Genomic DNA, 14320 nt, shown 5'->3' on the forward strand with positions numbered 1-14320 from the left:
ATTATTATACTCAAGAATAGGTTCAGGCCTCAGAGAAAACATGAACCCTGATTAGGACTCTAATAAGGCTTCTTATGGGCAAAATTGCATCAATCAGAGAAATAATTCTTTTACGTATTGCAATCTTGTATTGCAATCTCTTAGGCCATAAAAGTTAAAAGAGAAGATAGATCCATAATCCCATACTTCCTTCAATGTTATAAAAATTGAACAAATTATTAATGAAAAATGCTTAACCTAACTTTGAGACCTTATTACTAAAACATAATCAAAGCCTGTACATCCCAGGGAAAAAAAAAGAAAGAAAAAAATTTCTTTTTAAATTTATCTGTGCATATTCAATGGAACGTGAAGGATGTTCAGTACTTTGTTTTGCTTTTTCAGTTTTCTTCTTAATTACTGTCAGGATGAAAAGAAAACAAATAAATCATCCAGGAACATCATGCTTCCTTGTGCTTTTGGAATTATTAATAGAAACATTTGGAAGCCAATCATATGCATATATTCTAGGCAGCTAGGTGGTGATACAATGGATAGAGTACCAAGCCTGGAGTCAGAAAGACTCATCTTCCTGAGTTCAAATTTGGCCTCAGAAACTTCCTAGCTGTGTGACTCTGGGCAAGTCACTTAACCCTGTTTGCCTCAGTTTTCTTCATCTGTAAAATGAGCTGGAGAAGGACATGGCAAACCATTCCAGTGCCTTGGCCAAGAAAACCCAAAATGTGGTCACAACGAGTCAGTCACAACTGAAACGATCAAACAACAATACGTATGTGTATACCCCAGTTCTCAGAGAAAATAGTGTAATCTTGTTGCTTTTCTCAAAGTGAAGCTTACCAGTTATTATTGACTACTCCATTGAAACTTAACACTTTTACATAAAACTTGAAATTGAAAACTTTTGCATCTTTATCACATCACCCCATGAGATTTTATATATATATATATATACACACACACATCTATCTATCAATCTATCTATCATCTATCTATCTTCTATCTATTGTCTGTCTATCTATATATCATCATATCATCCACAAAAGTGGTGGCACTGTGCAGACCTGATGCTACCCATGAATACTTAATCATTAGCAAGGAGATGGATGGCAGGCCTAAAGACTTAGTTGCTTAGGTTAGGAAGTTGAAGCAAATACGGACTACAAATTCAGTAACATTTAAAAAACTAAGGTCATTCATGCTTGCATGCTATTATAGTAACTCAGAGATGTTTGAGTATAACAAGATCCATTGTGTGTGTGTGTGTGTGTGTGTGTGTGTGTGTGTATGTGTATGTACTTTTACAATTCACCTGCCCAGGTTATAGCAGTTTCTATGAAATTAAGAAGGAGGGACATAATTATAATAAAAACAAGACTGTCCCTTCAATGACACAGACCAACCTGACCTAAGCATAACAGGATAAAGCTTTCTTAGCTCCGTTTAATTCCAGGTAAGATTCATGGTTAACCTTTATTTTGGAATAGCCAGTTATGCAGCAAAATTCCACATTATTCAATGAGTCACATTCAATATTAACCAGGTAGAAAAATTTCCTGTTCAGAAAGAAAATAGCACAATGGTGAAACTGAGTCAAGAGGATCCTACCATCTTATTTATAAGGTTATCCTCTCAGTCTTCTCTGGCACAGAAATCTACCCCTTGTTTTCAGATCACACTCCCCTTGAGCAGCACATGGCATTCCCCTTGAATCATGGAGGACTGACATGATATTTTAGATTATAATACCTGAAATCAAAACTCAAAACAACATCCAAGTATAGTCCCCAAAGTGCTTACCTGAATAGCACATTCCACTCATCAAAGCTTAGGACTAGGTATAGTTATTATTACTATTTTTCCTCATGTTGTTGCAATACCAGTTAGTTAACAATAAACAGATGATTTCTCACTTGTCCTTGATATAACACTGAGAAATATGCCAGATGTGCATTCTTACCAGGATCACGCAACCAGTGATCAACCACAGCACTGGGACCTTACTACCACAGTCAAATCAAAACCAGAACCATACAAGAAAGAGGCATAAAACACTGCATTGTTTTATACTAGACTATAGCTGCTGAACCAGGACCACTTAACCAGTGGTCAGAACCACAGTGCGAGATCCTAACTCAAAGACAAGACAATGGCCACAATATGCAGACAAGTCTCTTGCTTATATGCCTGAAAAAATAAAAGAGGTTTAAAAAATGGCACAAGGTATTAAGGGAAACAGTACAAAGTTGAGAAGGAAAAAAAACATTTTCCTGCCTGTTAAAACCCAGAGTTTCTCAGTCCAGCCCTTGCTTTAGATACCTAAATCACAGTGGCTTGTTCATCAAGTTGCTATCGGACTAAGCAACCCAAAAGTTTCAATGGACTCATTATTCAAAAGTAAGAGACAAAAAACAGAGTGGAACCAAGATGGTGGAGTAGAGGTCTGAATTCAGCTGAACTCTCCCAATATTCTCCTCTAAAACAACTTTAAAAGAACACTTCAAATCAAATTCTGTAGTAGTAGAGCCAACAAAATGTTGGAGTGAAACATTTTTCCAGCCCAAGACAACTTAGGAAATCAATAGGAAAGGTCACGCAGGTGGTGGTCAACATGAGTGCAGGACATAGTAACACCATCTCAGCATTGTTGGCAGAAGGTCTGGGAAAGGGCTGCAACCTCAGCAGCAGCAGCTTCAGAAGCTCTCAGCCCAAAGATGGTAAGGGGATCAGATACCTGGTCAGAAGAAAATCATGGGGAACCCTTTTCTGGCAATGAGTACGGGACCCTGTTACATTAGCCATATGCAGTTTGAGGGCAAAGAGGAACACTAGCATTGGTCACAGTTACAGGCTACAGAAGAGTCCCTGTGGTCTCTCACAAGGGAGTAGAGAGTGTGGTATCAGGTCCAAGGCAGAAAGGAGCACTAGTACTTGTGGCTACAAGGGAACAACGTCCCTTCCTGGGTGAAGTCCACAGCACAGGCCAGGAGAGCAATAACTAAACCTCTTCTTTGATCATACCACCTTGGAAACATTGAAAACTTATAGTTTGGCAGAAACTAGGTATAAATCAACATCTCAGATGGTATATACCAAGATAAGGTCAAAAAGGATACATGATTTAGACACAAAGGGTGATGTCATAAGTAAATTAGGGGAGCATGGAATATGTTACCTATCAGATCTATGGAAACAAGAGATAGCATTATGGGATATAAAATCTGAGAAGACTTATGTGAACTGATAGAATACTTTTGTACAAATAAAACCAATGCAGTCAAGATTAGAAAGAAAGCAAGAAACTGGGGAAAATTTTTTATGGCAAATTTCTCTGTTAAAGGCCTCATTTCTCAAATACAGAGAGAACTGAGTCAAATTTATAAGAATATGAGTCAGGCCCCAACTGGTAAATGGTCAAAGGACATAGACAGTTTTCAGAAGAAGAAATCAAAGTTTTCTATTGTCATATGAAAAAAATGTTCTCAATCACTATTGATTAGAGAAATGCAAATTAAAACAACTCTGAGGTACCATCACATACCTATCAGATTGGCTGATGTTACAGAAAAGGGAAATAATAAATGTTGGAAAATTGGAACACTAATTGTTCTTCATTCTTTGTTCTTGAAGAGCAACAAAATGACATCACTATGTTAAAGTTACAGTGTGTTCAACTGTGGCTGATCAGACCAGTATGAGCTCGGAATGTTCTACCACAGGTTGGGCACAATAGTCCTTGTGAGCATTTGGGGAGGATTCTCTAAATTTGTGTATCTCACATTTTTTTTGAGCTACTTCAATTCTGCTTTGCTCATAAAGCATAGCACCTTCTTTGAGGAGGGTAGGCCATACTGGGTGGTCCTGTGCCACTGTCTCCCATGTCATGAAATCAATTCCAAATGCACTGCTGGTGGAATTGTGAACTGATCCAACCCTTCTCGAGAGCAATTTGGAATTATGCCCAAAGAGTTATGAAACTATGCATCCACTTTGACCCAGCAATATCATTTCTAGGTCTGTATCCCAAAGAGATCAAAGAAAAAGGGAAAGGATCTACATGTACAAAAAATGTTCTTTTTATAGTGGCAAAGAATTGGAAATTGAGGGGATACTCATCAATTGAGGATGTTTGAAAAAGTTGTGGTATATGATTGTGATGTTATACTATTGTGCTATAAGAAATTATGAGCAGTATGGTTTCAGAAAAACCTGAGAAGACTTAAATTAATTGATGCAAAATGCAGTAAGCAGAATCAGAACATTGTATACCATAACAGCTATATTTTATGATGATCAGCTGTGAATGACTTAGTTATTTTGAGCAGTACAATGATCCAAGACAGGATTTATAATGAAAAATGCTATCCACCTCCAAAAAAGTAACTGATAGAGTCTGAATGCAGATGGAAGCATACTTCCTTTCTTTTTCTTCCTGTTTTTTTTGGTCTGTGTTTTGCTTTTGGGTTTGTTTTTTGCAGCATGGTGAATATGGAGATGTGTTTTGAATGACTTCATATGTATAATCTATATCAAATTGCTTACCTTCTTAAGAAAGGGTAAGGGAAGGAGGGAGAGAATTTCAGGAGAGAGGAACTCGATTTCAAACAATGAATGTTAAAAAATTTTACATGCAATTGAGAAATATTTAATAAAATAAAAATATCTTGGGATAAAAAAGTGACCAAAAAGCCCAGAACAATAGATACACATGGAACACACATAGAGGACAAACTTATCTCCCTTTCTGCTATTTAAAAAAATTTTTGGACAGCAGTCTTTATGACCTGGCTGAGTTTTCCTCTTCAAAATTCTCCAAGGTAAAAATATACCTTTGTGTGCACCAGAGAATTTCTGAAGTAGAAGTGCCAGTCTTTGCAACTTCACTGCTTGTCTCTTCGTGGTTTGCCAAAGTTGTTAGGGGAGAAATTTCTTTTTTATGAGTTTGTGTGGTGGATAGCTGTTGACAAATATATGTATACATATATTTATGTATATACAATAATTATTAATTATATACAATAATTATTAATTATATACAATAATTATATACAATAATTTATGTATATACAATATGTATATGTATATATATATAAATTATATATGTTTACCACAATGCTGAAATTATGCAAGTAAAAACATAGATTTTATTATTATTTTCAAGCATAGATTGAAGCCTCAGAGAAAACCTGAACTCTGATTAGGACCCTAACAAGACTTTTCATAAGCAAAATATAGTCACAGTGACAGAGAAAGAATTCTTTTACCTATTGCAATCTTGTACATTCCTCTTAGGTAACAAAAGTTAAAAGAGAAAACAGATCCATCATACCAGGCTTCTTTTCAATATGATACAAATTTTACAAAGTCACAAACAGTCATAATCTCATATATCCCTAAGGAAATAAATTTTGTCAAACAAACTCTATAGGTAAACTAAGTCAGGTTACTGATTAAACTACATTTAGAGGATTTGTAAATTGATGATGGAGGAGGAAGATTTACATTTTGCCAAGGAGTCACGTGCTGTTGAGATGCTTCCCCAGGTTTCTTATCTAAAGAATATTTGAGGCTCATAAGCAAATTTTTTACATCCAATTGGGCAGGTTTTGTTCAGGTCAATATTAAAACAAACTTTTAATTGACCAGAATTTACAGGAAGAATGAACCAGAGTCCTAAATAGTAAAATAATAATAATATTATTAAATATTATAATGATAAAATAATAAAAATAACAATAAATAATAAAAGGAAATAAAATAGTAAATAAATACATAATTCCTATAACAGCCTCCATTTCCTTTCCTTTCACTTGCAATTGTCTGCAATCTGGTTTCCAACCTTCTCGTTCAATCAAAATTGCTTTCTTCAAAGTTCCCAATGATCTTTTTTTTTTTTAAATTTATTTTAAAGGGCTCTTTATTATTTTTAATTTTTTTAAAATTTCTTTCTTTATTTAACTTTTCAACATTCATTTCCACAAAATTTTGGGTTCCAATTTTCTCCCCATTTCTCCCCTCCCCCCACCTCAAAACGCCGAGCATTCTAATTGCCCCTATCACCAATCTGCCCTCTCTTCTAACATCCCTCCCTTCCCTTATCCCCATCTTCTCTTTTGTCCTGTAGGGCAAGATAACTTTCTATACCCCATTACCTGTATTTCTACTTCCTAGTTGCAAGAACAATACTCAACAGTTGTTCCTAAAAATTTGAGTTCCAACTTCTCTTCATCCTTCCCTCCCCACCCATTCCCTTTGGGAAGGCAGGCAATTCAATATAGGCCATATATGTGTAGTTTTGCAAATAACTTCCATAATAGTCGTGTTGTGTATGACTAACTATAATTCCCTCCATCCTATCCTGCCCCCCATTGCTTCTATTCTCTCTTTTGATCCTGTCCCTCCCCTTTGTTGACTTCAAATTGCTCCCTCCTCCCACTGCCCTCCCTTCTATCATCCCCCCACCCTGCTGATCCCCTTCTCCCCCACTTTCCTGTATTGTAAGATAGGTTTTCATACCAAAATGAGTGTGCATTTTATTCCTTCCTTTAGTGGAATGTGATGAGAGTAAACTTCATGTTTTTCTCTCTCCTCCCTTCTTTTTCCCCCCACTAAAAAGTCTTTTGCTTGCCTCTTTTATGAGAGATAATTTGCCCCATTCCATTTCTCCCTTTCTCCTCCCAATATATCTCTCTCATCGCTTAATTTCATTTAAGAGATGATCTCATCTTATTCAATTCACCCTGTGCTCTCTGTTTCTGTGTGTGTGTGTGTGTGTGTGTGTGTGTGTGTGTGTGTGTGTGTGTGTGTGTAATCCCACCAACTACCCAGATACTGAAAAAAGTTTTCAAGAGTTACAAATATTGTCTTTCCATGTAGGAATGTAAACAGTTCAACTTTAGCAAGTCCCTTATGATTTCTCTTTGCTGTTTACCCTTTCATACTTCTCTTGATTTTTGTGTTTGAAGGTCAAATTTTCTTTTTCAGCTCTGGTCTTTTCATCAAGAATGCTTGAAAGTCCTCTATTTCATTGAAAGACCGATTTTTCCCCTGAAGTATTATACTCAGTTTTGCTGGGTAGGTGATTCTTGGTTTTAATACTAGTTCCTTTGACTTCTGGAATATCATATTCCATGCCCTTCGATCCCTTAATGTAGAAGCTGCTAGATCTTGTGTTATCCTGATTGTATTTCCACAATACTTGAATTGTTTCTTTCTAGCTGCTTGCAATATTTTCTCCTTGACCTGGGAACTCTGGAATTTGGCCACAGTGTTCCTAGGAGTTTCTCTTTTTGGATCTCTTTCAGGAGGTGATCTGTGGATTCTTTCAATATTTATTTTGCCCTCTAGCTCTAGAATATCAGGGCAGTTTTCCTTGATAATTTCATGAAAGATGATGTCTAGGCTCTTTTTTTGATCATGGCTTTCAAGTAGTCCCATAATTTTTAAATTGTCTCTCCTGGATCTATTTTTCAGGTCAGTTGTTTTTTCAATGAGATATTTCACATTATCTTCCATTTTTTCATTCTTTTGGTTTTATTTTGTGATTTCTTGGTTTCTCATAAAGTCATTAGCCTCCATGTGTTCCATTCTAATTTTGAAAGAACTATTTTCTTCAGTGAGCTTTTGAACCTCCTTTTCCATTTGGCTAATTCTGCTTTTGAAAGCATTCTTGTCCTCATTGACTTTTTGAACCTCTTTTGCCAATTGAATTAGCCTATTTTTAAAGGTGTTATTTTCTTCAGCATTTTTTTGGGTCTCCTTTAGCAAGGTGTTGACCCACTTTTCATGCTTTTCTTGCACCTCTCTCATTTCTCTTCCTAGTTTTTCCTCCAGCTCTCTTACTTGATTTTCAAAATCCTTCTTGAGCTCTTCCATGGCCTGAGCCCACTGAATATTTATTTTTGATGTGTGGGATACAGAAGCCTTGACTTCTGTGTCTTTCCCTGATGGTAAGCATTGTTCTTCCTCATCAGAAAGGATGGGAGGATTTATCTGTTCACCAAGAAAGTAACCTTCTATGGTCTTATTTTTTCCCCCTTTTTTGGGCATTTTCCCAACCAGTTACTTGACTTTTGGGTCCTTTGTCAGGAGTGGGGTATACTCTGGGGACCTGTAAGGTATCAGTTCCTCCAAGGTGGCACAATCAAGCGTGTATTGGTCTGGGCGCAGGAAAGGATTTTTTTGCCCAGAATCTTAGCAGAGTTTCCTCTCCACAGGCATCTGACCTCCAGTTCCACCAAGCTAACACTGGGGGGGGGTGGGGGTGGGATTCAGTCAAGCTGCTGGGGCAGGGCCTCCACTCAGTGTGAGACAAAGAAGAGCTGCCTCAGGGTGTCTACACAGGGCTGAGGTAAGACTCTGCTCTTCAGTGCCCCCAGGGGTTTTTACAATCCAGCAATGGTATCAGGCTGCTGTAGTGGCTGCCCTGAGAACTCCTGCCGCCTGCCCGATGTGAAGGCCCTTCTCCCTTCCTGGCCAGCTGAATAAACCCTGTCACTGACTTTTGGTGCCTGTGGGTTGAGGGATCTGCGGACCCTCTGCTGCTGAGAATTCCCTTGACTGGAGATTCCGCCCCGGAGGGCTATTCAGGAGCCAAGGCAGGGCTGGGCTCTGCATTCAGGTGCAACTGACGTTTCCTGTGGGTCTTTCAGTTCACCCTGGACTGGAAATCTCCACTCTGTTGTTCTCCACTTCTGCTGCTCCAAATTTGTTGAGAGTCCCTCTCTACAGGTATTTTATGGGTGTGTGGGGAGACCCTGTGAATGTGTGTCTTTCTACTCCACCATCTTGGCTCCGCCCCCCCAGTGATCTTTTAATCACCATATCTAATGGCCTTTTCTCAGTCCTCGTCCTTCTTAACCTCTCTGCAACTTTTCCTTGGTCAATCACCCTTCTCTCCTTGATTCTCTTCTCCTTAGAACCCAACTCTCACTGGGTTTTTGACATTGCTGTCTCCTGGTTCTCCTCAGACCTACCTGACTTGTCCTTTTCAATGTCTTTTGCCTTGTGGAAGCATATTTAAAAAAAAAAAAAAGGACAACAGCACCACCCTCCTTTGCCTTTTCTCTAAAAATATTAAGAAGTGATATTTTTCCAGCTTAAAACCCTTTACAGACTTTTCCCTTTTAGAAAAAAGGTAGAACAAAAGCCAAGGCCTTTCTTAGGGAAATGGATTAACGTTGATAACCAAACTTAACACTTGTCTAAAAAAGATCATTGCCTCCCTACCCACCTAGAATGATTGTCATTATAATCTACCTAGGAATTTTGTCTTATTTTGCATTCAAGGTTAAGATATTGATCACTGGAAGAAACCCTTTTTAATCCTTAAGGAAGGGGTCGCCCCTACTGTGTGCCAGGCATTGTCCTAAATACTTTTTTTTCCAAATATCTAATACTATCCTCAAAACAATCGTTGGAAGGGTTATTATTATCTCCATTTTACATTTGAGGAAACTAAGGCAAACAGAGGTTCAGTGACTTTCCTACTATCATACAGTTTGTAAGTGTCTAAGGTAGGATTTGAACTCAGGTCTTTTTGACACCAGACCTAGTGCTCTGTGCCATCAGCTGTCTTTAACTCTCTAAAGACAAATTGTCTAGAAAAGAACTGAACAGTGATTATTCTAGAATGTGATTGTATTTTAATATATTATGATCTTTCCTGGTTTAAAGTTCCAATAAATATTACCTCATATTGTCTTGGGGAAAAGAGTCATGTTGAATAGCATGAGGGACTAAGTTGGTTTGGACATTTTTCTCTAAGGTAGAAATGGTTTGGATATCGATGAAAATTAAATAAAGTAATTTCTAACAAACAAGCCTAAATCACACAGTGTTATATTAACGTGAATCTTTTTTGTTCTTTCGTTTAGTGGCTTCATTTACCTGGGTTGTGATGCTTAATAGAAGCCAGCATCAGGTTTAAGAATGATTCTCTTTGAAAGACTCCCATGGCTAGTGGTGAGGTCCCTTTTCAACCCTCATGGGAAGTTTTGGGGAGAAGATCTGCCCCAGCCTTGCTGACTTCCGGTTGGGCTCACCAGAAGCACACCAAATCTGCCCATTTAAGAGAAAGGCAGAGTGTGTCACACATCGTGACGAGGGTGTGTGTGTGTCTGTTTGTGACTAAGCTGGTGGTCCACCCACTTTGGTCCTTCCCACATGTGGGAAGCCTCGTATCGTACCAGTATTAAGCCTTCCTTCTGTGGCTTTAAATCATGTATTCACACTGGAGCCAAGCCAATTTCAGTCACTAGCAGAACACTGACAATTCACCAAGGGATCCCTGATGACAAGGTGGGGGGAGGGGGTCGCCTCTTACTTCATGAGTAGGGATGCCCAGTAAGCTTTCCTTGCCTTCTTCTTAGTGTTGGACACCAGAACTCCTAGGTCTAGTGGTCCAGTCTAGGAGCTTAATTGCTCCTAGCCTCCATGGATCCCACAGCCCTCTGTTCAGAGATTCCCAACTGGCTAAAAGGGATAAATTTGGTGTGTTTACACAGTTTTGTGGCTTATTTTAGGGTCTATCAGTCTGCTCTGTAGCTGGAGATAGATAGGCCTAAGAGAGTAACTGACCTTAAAAACAGTCGATCCTCCATAGTAAAGGGATAAATGACCTCAAGATCACAAAGATTCCTTCCTCATCCTCCCTCCCTCTCCCTCCTCCCCCCCAAATGCTCAACCTCTAGCTCAAGAGATCCTCCTGGTTACTTTCAGAGTGCTTAACCAAAGTTGGCTGGAGCACCCTCCCACCTGAGAATGGCTGATCTCAGATCAGGGGATTCTCAGCAGTAGGAAATGAGGCTCCGGATGCCTCTGTGCCCAGGGAAGAGACCAGATCCTCTGTTCTGAGGGCTGAGAAGGACTTGGGCTTCTGTGAGTTGGTCAGTGAGCTTTGAGTATGGTACCTCCACTGTGCAGGTGCTCATCCTTCATTTTAGAGGGGGATCAATGACCTCAAGGGATCACCCTTGAGTTGCAGGTGAATTGGATTTAAGTGAGGTAGAGTTGCACAAAGTCATCAGCCTTATTCTCTTCCAGAGGCATCAAAATCCAGTACCAGGACAAAAGTCAAGATGACCAAGATGGCCTGGGACACAGTGGATGACCTTGGCATCTTCCATATCTGACCAAGCTCTAAACTCTCCATAGTACCTGCTCCAGCTGCCTTCATGGCCACTGGAACCCAAATATGAGGCAAAGTCAGTATTGAGTGTTCACCTCGGGAAAAGTTGGGGGGAACCTTGGATAGGGGAGCAGAGCTTAGAACGATGTCTCTGTCCTTGGAAAAGCTGCCATTTTAACTCATTCATCAGAGAAATAAAACATGCAAATTCTTGGACAAAATGATTTGGTCAAAAATCTTTCAGAGGCTCGTAGTTTAATCTAAATTATGAGTGCACTCTCTGGATTTTTGGTTGTGTGAATAAATGGATGCTGCTAGCAAGGGAAATGTTTGTTTCTTATCTTGTTTGTGAGTTTGTGCTGATATCTGTTCAGTATGAAAGGTGCTCAGTCCATAAATTGAACTGAGGGTCATTTAAAAGATTTTCCTTCAATGATTCCAAAAACAGCATGGAAAAAGGAAAGAATTTAAAAGGAAATTAGATACAGTTTCCAATGTCATAGTGTAGACCTGAAGCTCAATTTAAAGGCAATGATAAGCTATAAGGGGCTCTCAAAAATAGGAAATGCTAAACATACAACTCTGTGTACAGTTACTACTTCATCTAGAACGCCAATGAGTGACTTCAATTCCTGATTCCCCAAAAGCAAGAAAATAGAAGAGTGATTTTTCACTTAGGGACCATGAAGGGCCCTCATTTTTGCCAGCTATCAAAATCTCTTTCAGGGGTTAACTTGGAAAAAAAAGTCATGCTTTTGGAAACTATTGTATAAAATTTTTTTTATAATACTGTAGTGTGATTACTTTGCAACATTTGGAGGTTAGGTCCTCCTTGATCAGAATTCCCTGACTGTTCCTCTGAGCAAGAATGAGTCTGCTCAATACTATCTAAAGTATTCAAATATATCTATTCTAGCATATGAAAGCATCAATTTGCATTTAGTATACTATGCTGCTAACCTTGGAAATGCTTATCAATAGAGGTTGCATTGGACTTGAAGATAACCTCAGGGACTTGAAGATATCATTCTGGGACATGACATACTGTGAAGGTTCCTCCATAAATGAGGGGCAAGCTATTCCCAGGAACTTAGGGTTCAAGAGAGTTTTAAAAAAAAAGTTCAATACGAAAATTCAGGCCATAACCAAACTGGTTTTCGTTTTATAAAGTACATGAAGCCTTTACAGAGAGATTTTCATTCTAATAATGGCTGGCCATGCAATTTAAAGAAAGGAGATCTAGGCTGGCAGGACAATTATGATTTAATTTTGTCACTGCTGTAGTACAGAATTTTGGAGGGGTTAAAAAAAGAGATGGGCCAAAAATCTGTCTTTAATAGCTCAACAATATACTTGTAAAAATCATAACTATCTCATCCAGCAGCTAGGTAATACAGCCCTAGAGTCAGGAAGACCTGAGTTCAGCTCCCACCTTTGATACACTACCTTTGACAGCTCTGAGGCATATCATTCAACCTGGGCGAATCATTCAACCTTTATTTGCCTCTGTGTCTTCATCTACAAATGGGGATAATAACAGCACCTGACTACCAAGGTTGTTGTAAGGATAAAATGAGGTGTGTGCAAAGTGCTTTGCAAACTTTAAAGCATTTTATACATGTTAGCTTTGGTTATTCTTATTTCTCCAAACACATAATTTTGGAAACTAGACCATGACCAAGAACTGGCTACTTGGTTCAGGAGATGGCTTGTAGAGTCAGGGAGACCTGAGTTCTTCCATGGATTCTTGCAAGCTGTGTGGCCCTGGTCAAATTACCTAGTTGACCTCAGCCTCAGTTTTCTTATTGGTGAAATAGCATCTACTTCACAGTGTGGTTGTGAGATTCAAGTGCCTTGCAGATCTTAAAGTGCTCCAGAAAGGCTCACTAGTAAGTCAAAAAGAATGGCACACAGAATTTGGGGCATTTTCTTTTGTTATCATGGAAGCTGATTCCAATAAAATGACAAAATGCTATAATATCTAACATGTATACAGTGCTCTAAGGTTTGCAAAACACTTTACAAATTATCTCATTTGATCCTCACAACAACCCTGCGAGGTAGGTGCTGTTATTATCCCCATTTTACAGATGGGGATGCTGAGGCTGAGAGTGGTTTAATGACTTTCTAAGAGTCATACAGCCAGTCTGAGGTACATACTGTGTCTGAGTTAAGATTTGAAGTCAAGACTTCCTGACTCCAGACCCACAAGTCTATTTGCTGTGTAGTATGTATGTTTTTAGGATGAATTGAAATTAATCCTGCTAATAAAGTAGACTCCAAGGCAGTTGGGAATGGGAAATAGAAGGCCTTTTAGAAACAGATTACTGTTAATGCCCAAAAAGGCTGCTAAAAGTCAGGACCATCAATATCAACCTCATGTATTCCACTCTAAATAAGCCTTTGCCTTATTAAGGGCTAATAAGGGTTAATGGGTTAATAGTTTAAGATGTGTACATGGTGTAACTGCATAACTGTGACTGATTTTGTATGAATGGGAAGCAGCTCTGTTGCTCATTACCCAGTTTAGATGACAGTCATGGTGGACTAAGGAAAGGACCTCTGCCTAGGAGTGGTGTTGCAGGGTCAGGAGGAATCACAGGCCCCAGACTGTGTATTGAGCAAGGAGCAAATTTAGAAGTAGGTGACAGTTGTGTGGCTCTGGTGGGGTCTCAGTTCCAACTTCTAGCCCAATCTGAACCAGAAATCCCAAACCAAAGCAGAGTTTTCATTTCTGTCACTCTGAATTAGCAGAAGTATCCAGTTGGCTAATAGTGGTTGAGTTGAGAAGCAATCTGCTGGAACTCCAGTGAGGAGCAACTTGATATGTATGTTGCTCAGACCCAACCTCAGATCAGTAACATGCAAAGATCAGTTCAAGACAGCTGAGATCATATTTTGTCCTGGATCAGACCCCTTTGGAAGCATTGAAATTTGTAGATTTCCAGCCTAAGCTGTCTCTGACATTCTGGGATAACATTTAATTCCTCAAAAAGCAGCAGCAGCCCCAGCCCAGATATTCTTTCCAGAAGTGCATAGACCCTGACCCTAACATAATGTTTGAAGTTAGGAAGCAAGCTTGGAAAAAATGACCAAACCAAAAAAGAATCCCACCACAGTCTGTTGCCTCCTAGTGTTCTTATTGTTTTAAGACAACAGCTGTGTGGTTAAGACAACTTGACTGCACCTGACTAG

Source organism: Notamacropus eugenii, chromosome X, assembly GCF_028372415.1.
Source record: "Notamacropus eugenii isolate mMacEug1 chromosome X, mMacEug1.pri_v2, whole genome shotgun sequence".
Taxonomy (NCBI): Eukaryota; Metazoa; Chordata; class Mammalia; order Diprotodontia; family Macropodidae; genus Notamacropus; species Notamacropus eugenii.